This window comes from Sceloporus undulatus, chromosome 1 (assembly GCF_019175285.1).
Source record: "Sceloporus undulatus isolate JIND9_A2432 ecotype Alabama chromosome 1, SceUnd_v1.1, whole genome shotgun sequence".
Classification (NCBI taxonomy): Eukaryota; Metazoa; Chordata; class Lepidosauria; order Squamata; family Phrynosomatidae; genus Sceloporus; species Sceloporus undulatus.
Window position 1 is genome coordinate 240,389,148 of NC_056522.1, and position 8,378 is coordinate 240,397,525.

At 38.3% G+C, this 8,378-nt stretch overlaps 1 protein-coding gene across 1 annotated transcript in view; it reads right to left on the bottom strand.

Moving 5' to 3' along the window:
• Positions 1-8,378, bottom strand: part of SLC49A4 (solute carrier family 49 member 4) — a 219,250-nt gene that overhangs the window by 158,069 nt on the left and 52,803 nt on the right.

Sequence of the window (8,378 nt, forward strand, 5' to 3'; positions counted from 1 at the left end):
CACACACACACACACACACACACACACACACACACACACACAGACAAGCTATTACAATTCCGTTGTTTAAGTTTGTCTTGACCTTTCTTAATATAGGAAGTTACTACCAAAAGGTAGATGTCCACTGCTGATATGAGATCACTCATATCATCATTAACCATAGTAGCACAGTATGCTGAACAAGAACTACAAATATGTACAAGGTTAATAACTCAAGCAAATGCCATCTGGGATCATTTGTTTTATTTAGAAATCTGAAATTTAATAAATAATTCAGTTGTGGTCTATAATCTGCACAAATAAAAGGTCAAATACAAAAACACTGGGAGAATAGCCAGGTAGATTGGGCCCACATGAAGGTGGGGAAAGTGCAACCCATGGGCCGCATGAATCCCTCAGCTCCCTTGTGCTCCAAATTGACCTGAAATGCTTGAGACCAGAAGTGTTTTAGATTTTGAAATACCTATATTTGCATGTAAGTACATAATGAAATAACTTGGAGATGGGACCCAAGTCTAATGAACAAAATTCATGCTTATTTCATACACACCTTTTTCACATAGCCTGAAGGTGATTGTAGGCTGCATCTGTGCTGTAGAATTAATCCGGATTGACACCACTGCCATGGCTCATTGTTATGGAATTCTGGGAATTGTAGTTTTGTGAGATACTGTATTTAGCCTTCTTTGTCAGAGAGCTCTGACGCTGCAACAAACTACATTTTCCAGAATTCCATGGCATTGAGCCATGACAGTTAAAAGTGGTGTCAGCCTGGATTATTTCTGCAGTGGGTATGCAGACTTGTACAATATTTTTAACAATTTTGTGCATTAAAGAAAATCTGTATAGATTGAATCGTCAGAAAGCAAAGGTGTCACTGTTTCAGCCATTTTGGAGTAGTTTGGATTTCAGAATTCTGAATAAGGGAGACTCAGCCTGTATATACAGTTGGCCCTTCTTATACACAGATTTTTTAATACACGGATTCAAGCATACACGGTTTGAAAATGTTCCCAAAAAGTATAAATTTCAAATATCAAACCTTGATTTTCCATTTTTTATAAGGGACACCATTTTGGTATGTCATTATATTTAATGGGACTTGAGCATACACAGATTTTGTTATACACGGGTGATCTTGGAACCAAACCCCAGCGTATAACAAGGGTCCACTGTACTGTCCTGGCAAAGCTGAAGTTTAAGTATTTTAGTTTGAGGATTTCAATTTGCCACTTGCTTGCAAGGTGAGGGAAATAGCAGCCACTCTCCATTAGCTGCTTACTGGAAGGAATAATATGCAAAAATCCTAGGATCCTCTCCCTTTAAGGCAACAATATCCCAGAACCTCTTACACATGAGTAGTCACCAGAGCATGGATTGAGGTCAATCCTGCTGCCTGGCATTGTTATAATACTGAGACTAGCGAGACAGTACAGGGAAGGAGATGATAAATACTTAGTTATTTATTTAGGTAAAGGTATAAAAGTAAAGGTTTTCACTTAACATGAATGCTTGTCATAAACAGACTGTGGGTGTGTGTGTGTTGTGTGTGGAGGGGTGTTCATCTCCATTACTAAGTCGAAGAGCCAGTGTTATCCAAGGATTATTCCAGTGGCCATGTGGCCAGCATGACTGCATGAACTCTTTTACCTTCTCACTAAAGTGGTAACCTGCTTTGCATTTGCATGCTTCGAACTGCTAGGTTGGCAGAAGCTGGGACTAGTGAAAGGAGCTCACCCCATCATGCAGCACTTAGGCTTTGAACTGCCAACCTTCCAATCTTACGATCATCACAATTGGCATCTACCCACTAAGCCACTGCCTCTGTGGTGGAATTTCTTTTTGAAATATAAACACTCTAGAAGATGGAGTCACCTTTGTCAGCCAGAGACTAGTTTGAATAAAGGCTTGGAGTACTACGAAGGAATAGTGAGTGCTCTGACCCAGAGGGAGCTGGCACCAGTAGAAAGATAACATAAACTACTGGATAGGATACATAGTAGACATTCAGACGCAAGGTTAGAAGGGACTACTGATTCTACAGGGGGGTAAATAGTGATGATGCAGTTTTAATGTAGCATGTATTTCTGTTCTGATTGTAAGAATTCTGTATGTTTAAAATTGTAATTAGCCAATCAGGTTATTGAAGAACCTTCTTTGTCTTGAATATATAAAAGAGCCATTTGTCTTGTTCGGGGTTCTCAGCTTTTGGAACTTGAATTCCACTGAGTTCAATGTTTCCTTTGTCGACAAATGGAATAAACTTATGGATTTTCATTACTAGGTCCTTCTTGCGAATTCCTTGATCTGCAAATCCTAGAAATCTAAGTTCCTGTACACATCCTATTATTATAATTATTGCTCCTACCTTTTAGCATGCTAGTAACATTATAATAATAAACTCAAAAGAACTGTTAAAAATTCAAATCTTGTCAAGATCCTTCACATGGAACGCACTGGCCCAATGGATAGAAAAGAAGCTCACTGGATAGGCACTGGAATGTTTCACGTATTAATAACTTTTAACATGGTTCAAGAACAATGTTTCCTGTGTGTTAAGCATGACATTTGGTGGGTTGTGCCTGTCATCTTCTGTATTACATTTCTTATTTTAATTTCTTTCTGTTTTCCCTTAGAATTTGGCATTGTGGCGCTGCTATTCTGTGCTGCACTAGCCTATTTCCATCACGTCCTCCTTCCCCCCAAGTGTTGCTGCAGCTAGCCAGAGGCTCAGTTATGAAGAGTTTTTGTAGCTATTAAGGTATGTATACTGATCCTGCTTCGTATAGAAATCAAATCAGATTATGTGTTTAATAATAAGTTATCTTAAATATTAATATGCTATCTCTCAACCAGCCATATAATATTCCAAAATGATTTATAATTTATTTCAAACAATTCGTCTCAGCAATGATTAGTATTGCACAACAAAAGAAGACTTATCACACAGAAAGTCGTAATTGATAAGCAATAATTTTCTTAATGATAGGTTTAGTTGTCTGTTGCAATCTTTATGAGTGATACCCAACTTGTTCATGAAGAATGAAGTTTGTGTAATATACTATTTATTCATTATTATTTTTATGTATGTGTATATGTATATGTGTGTGTGTGTGTGTATATACACAACACACACACACACACACACAAGAGAGAGAGAGAGTATGTTTCTGAAAACATAGGCATGGGAGTGGCAATTACACATTTTTTGCTGAAAAATATTTATTTGTTTATTTTCATGGGAAAGGCGGGCCAGTTGAGCAACCTTGGGGGCCACTTCAGGCTACATGTTACCATCCTTGCTGTAGGGGATGGCCTTCCACTGCAGGAGGAGGAGCAGAGTGATTCCTTATTAAGTCTAGTAGATCTTTTGTCTTTTCTTCTCCTTTCCCCATGACTTAGCTCTCCTGGATGCTATGAATTTATAGGCTCCATACTATCACGATATTTTGTATGAAAGCGATTAAAGCTTTAATTCTGGGCATCTGTTACAGCTTTAATCATGGGTAAAAGTGAAGACTTCAACACTCTTGAGTAGAACACGTTGAGTAGGTTGATCTAGCTCTGATTCATTTTAAAACAAGTGTGTATGGTATTTGTTGCCCCTTATTCCCCACACCAGTCATTGTTTCATAAAATGGAAGGATTGGATGGGGAGCTCGAGCACAGGCTCCAAATTCTTACAGTGTTTTCAGTGGCCACATATTTAGGGATGGGGGCTTCTGTAGGCACTGTTTCTTGAACCCCTATCCCCTGTGCATTTTGTTTGATTTGACAAATATGTTTCTGATGTTGTTTTCATTGTGTAAATGGTAGAACTATGTTTGTTCAGTAAACCTGCACAAGTGTGAGATACATGCAGTCCTGTCTATTAACCTTTTCATCAAACAAAAAATTCACTTGCAGTATTTTGTAGCATTTAATAGATTGTACTTGTGAAATTGTGTTACAAGTCATTTACCAAATAGTTTACCAAAAGACTGACATCCTGTACTGAGAAAGGCTACTCTGATAAGTATAATTTATGGAAAATAAGTCAATTTCTTATATGGGTTGAACACCTTAATCCAAAAATCAGAATCCAAAACCCTTCCCACCTGTGACCCACTCTCCAGCTTTGAGATGGTGTGGCACTCCTGCTTGTTGATCTCTCAGAACCTCAGTCTCTCACCAGTCTTGTGTTTCATACACAATCTAAGTAGGGAGTGAACAAGACACTAGGATAGAGAAAAATGAACAAGTAGAGTGCTGCAACTGATGCCTCAAAAACAGAAGCAGACAGCTGGCAGCAAAAAGATGTGAGGCTGGAGAAAGACTGAGGATCTGTGAAATGAAGGGAATCCAAGCATAGTACTCAGTGTAAATCTACACCTCCCACCACTTCACAGATCCTTATGTCTCTCTCCAACCTTGCAAATACAGTATGGGTACATTACATTATTTGTGTATTCCAAAAATAATAATAATTAAAAAAAATATCTCAATTCTGAAATGCTTCTGGGTCCAGGCATTTCAGATAAGGGCTACTCAATCTATATTTACTTTTACTTTGCATAATTATTCTGGTTTCCTAGTCATGGGAAGGATGCAGTTAGTCACGAGGAAAGATGCTAAAGCACTGTGTCTAGACCTGCCAGTCCTATTTGGTGATCCTGGTAGCTTGTGAGGTTTCAGTAGCTATTGCCTATATACTTTCAACCATCCTTACCCAGTAGTCAATAATTCCTTATTTAATTCTTCTTTACATTCCATTGCAAGTCTTGTAAACTGAAGGCAAGATGACCTGTGAAACAAATTGTTTCCAGAGAAGTTCACAATTGCAAGAGAATATGAGAACATGGTTAATTTATGGGGACCTAGTTTTGATCTCATATTTTCTGGGACAAAAAACAGAATTAGCCAGTTAGTATGGATTGTGGACTATCCAACATACTTAAAAAAAAAAAAGCAGAAGCAATTTCCATTAAGGCCACTTGGCAGCTTTACCAGTGCTGTCATCTGAGTGCCAGTCTCCTGTCTGCCTGCAGGCTGTGTTGTAAAAATGTTATTGTCAAATAAAACCCTGAGTAATAGTTAGATCTGCAGGTGGAATATAAAATGTCTATTGATGGGGCTCCATCTGGGAACTATGTTAATAAAAGAGATACTTGTTCATACTGAGATCCCAGTAAAGTTGAATGGTGAGCTACAAAAGTTTACATTTACTTACCTTAAGAAAAACCTAAATGCTTAAACAGTGACTTTGTTTATGTCTGTCAGGATCTGCTCACAGTGGCCTGCTGGAGAGAATGTAAAATCATTCTACCTGTTCTTTAGCTTTCTTTTCTTACCGTATTAACTAATTTTTCCTCATCCTTCAAATGCCTTTCCATCACATATATATTCTGGGTAGCTTTTTAGAAAAAAAATCAATCACAGAGGAAATGCTTTTAAGCATTTCTGGGAGAAATCCAGGTAGTACATCAAATTTGTATAAAGCGAAACGGTGTAAACTAGTGTAATTGTAGTGTAAATTTCATAATCTTGAGGGTAGGCACATTTAGAGCTAAACCTTATTTGTTATTGGTCTGGATTCAAATGCAATAATATTTGTTTCTTAACCACTTACAGTGAACTAAAGTTTAATGCAGATTGTGTTGTATTGGATTATTGCATTTAATTACTAGGAGCCAGCATGGTGTAGTGGTTTGAGTGTTGGCCTATGATTCTGGAGACCAGGTTTTTATTCTCCACTCAGCCAGAAACCCACTGTGTGACCTTGGGCAAGTCATATGCTCTCAGCCTCAGAAGGAGGCAAAGGCAAACCTCCTCTGAATAAATCTTACCAAGAAAACCCCATGATAGGTTCAGCTTAGCATCACCATAAGTCAGAAATGACTTGAAAGCATATAACAACAGCAACAAAAAATTACTGGCTAGTATGTAGTTTCAAATGAACTCTACTTATCATTTTGAATAAACTTATTTTAGACCAAAAAAAAAAAAAAAAAAAAAAGACTGGATAAACTATACTAGTAAGCCTTAAGGTGTTATTGATTCAGTGAGTCTACTGGAGTTGTGAAGAACAATTTAATTTAGACAGTTGATTCTTATTCCATGGGTCTCAGCAAAAGCCTGCTGTTGTACCAGCTTTGCACTGGGGAAAGTTAGTAGGCCTTTGACAAAGGTTGTGTGAGCTCTTTGTCCTGCATGAAACTTTCCAATTACTTGTCCTTATCTTTTGTGATCTCTCAGTTTGAGACTGCATCAGTCTTGATTTCAGTGTTTGAGTGATCAGTGTGAAAAGTAGCATTCTTGTTCTTGTATCAATCCAAGAATATTTAAGGTATTATATATTGATTTTATTTTAGGCAAACCTCACAAGGTAATTTGTATGACAATATTAAAGCAGTAAGCATTACTGAAAGTTTATAATAAAACAGTAAAGACAAGCCACCAGAGGTAGAAGCTGCAGTTCTTTCCCTAGTGCAAGATAAAAGGTAAATATTACTGGTTTTGGTACTGATTGTTATGTTTTTGAGTTAAGCCTCATTTTATATTTCACAGTATCTAGTACAGGGAAGATCCTAAAGCATGTTATTGTAAATAAAGTTACAATACATAGTCCCTAGTTACACCTCCTTTGAGTCTTATTCTGTTTTGAATTAACCCACTCATGTACTCTTCTTAAATGTTTTGCACAACCATTGCTTGTGATATTGCATTATTGATTGTGCAAGAGGTTCTACACTGTATACCATTCAGAATGCATCATAGGTGACATTGCAATTCTCAGCCAGATCTGTTGGCAGGAAGATGTTGAGATGCTTTAGAAGTCTCTCTCCACCAGTGTGCATGGATATGCTCATTCACCTAAAGACTCTAGTATGTTCACATAATTCTTTTGGCCATAACACTACTACCACTATCTTCCTGCTGGCATTAGCCATTGGGAGACCTGAAACAATGTGTTCTGGTTTGCGAGTTAAGCAAAAGTAACTTTACATTAACTCAGTGGCATCACTAGGGTTAGTGTCACCCCAGTCAGTGTCAAGATGTCACCTCCAGACTTGGAGCTGCCAGGTCAATGGTTCCTGAGAAATAAATCAGGTCACTGTGGAAGAGAAAGACTTTGGTCTACTTTCTGCTCAAGACTGATGGACCGGGGCACTCAAATGGATTGTCCATATCCCGGATTGTTCCAGTCGATCCACTTTGTTCACAAGTCCCGAAGGGATCCAGGTACCATTTTGGAAGAGGTATCCAGGAGTTTGCTGTGGCATGCTGACAGCATCCTGGCTGGCCTCCTTGCTGCGTCTGGGCAGGTGGTCTAGGACTTTCCAAGACTTTCATTCTCCAGGAGTCACAATCTATCTGTGGAGAGGTGCAGCAGTATACCGCACACTGGAAGCCAGACACCCTCCTCTAAAGTATTACCTGGTGCAGTCTGCCCCCCCCCCCCCCCCGAAACACCCCTGCATTCACTAGATCCATAGCTATTTCTGTCCACAATGTAGCTGCAGAATTGATGGGGGAGAAAAGAAGAAGATTGAGATCTGCTAGAACAAAACCAGATCTGTTGCTTAGCAGCTCCCACCCTCTGGTCACCTGTGTTCTAGCAGGACTCTGAGAGCAGTGGTGGCTCCACAGAGAATCTCCTTATTGGGCCAGGAAGGATTGCTGGGCCCTGCTACATCCCATGCCTATTAATAGCAGGTGTTTAGTTATTTTTGTCCAGAGTAAGTAACTGCTTTATAATTAGCTAGAAAGTGTATTTCCTACCCAAGTACATCAAAATTTATTTTAAAACATATGAAAAGTGCAAGTATTTAAATATTAAGGCTTGAAAAATACAGATAGATTAATTTACAATTTAAATGTGAAAATTAAAAATTAATTCCAGCTCTGATTTTTGCATGAATTTTAGAATGTAGATTTTTTTTAAAAGGCAAGATCATTGTCTATAGAAGGGGTTTTGATACTGTGTTACCGATCTGTATAAATTTCCCCAAATATTAGTTGATAATTATATTCAAATATTAGCTTTTATCTTTTTGTAATCACTGCTTTATAACCTTTAGCAAGTTGATGTGTTATTTGTTTATATGTACTTTTGCATAAGCAATAAGTACTTTTGCATAGGATGGGTGACACCTGGCTGAATGAAACTACGTGTGAAAGGGATCTAGGAGTCCAAGTAGACCACAAATTGAACATGAGTGAACAGTGTGATGCGGCAGCTAAAAAGGCCAATGCTATTTTAGGATGCATCAACAGAAGTATAGTGTCTAGATCAAGAGAAGTAATAGTGCCACTGTATTCTGCTTTGGTCAGGCCCCACCTAGAATATTGTGTCCAGTTCTGGGCGCCACAATTCAGAAAGGACATTGAGAAACTGG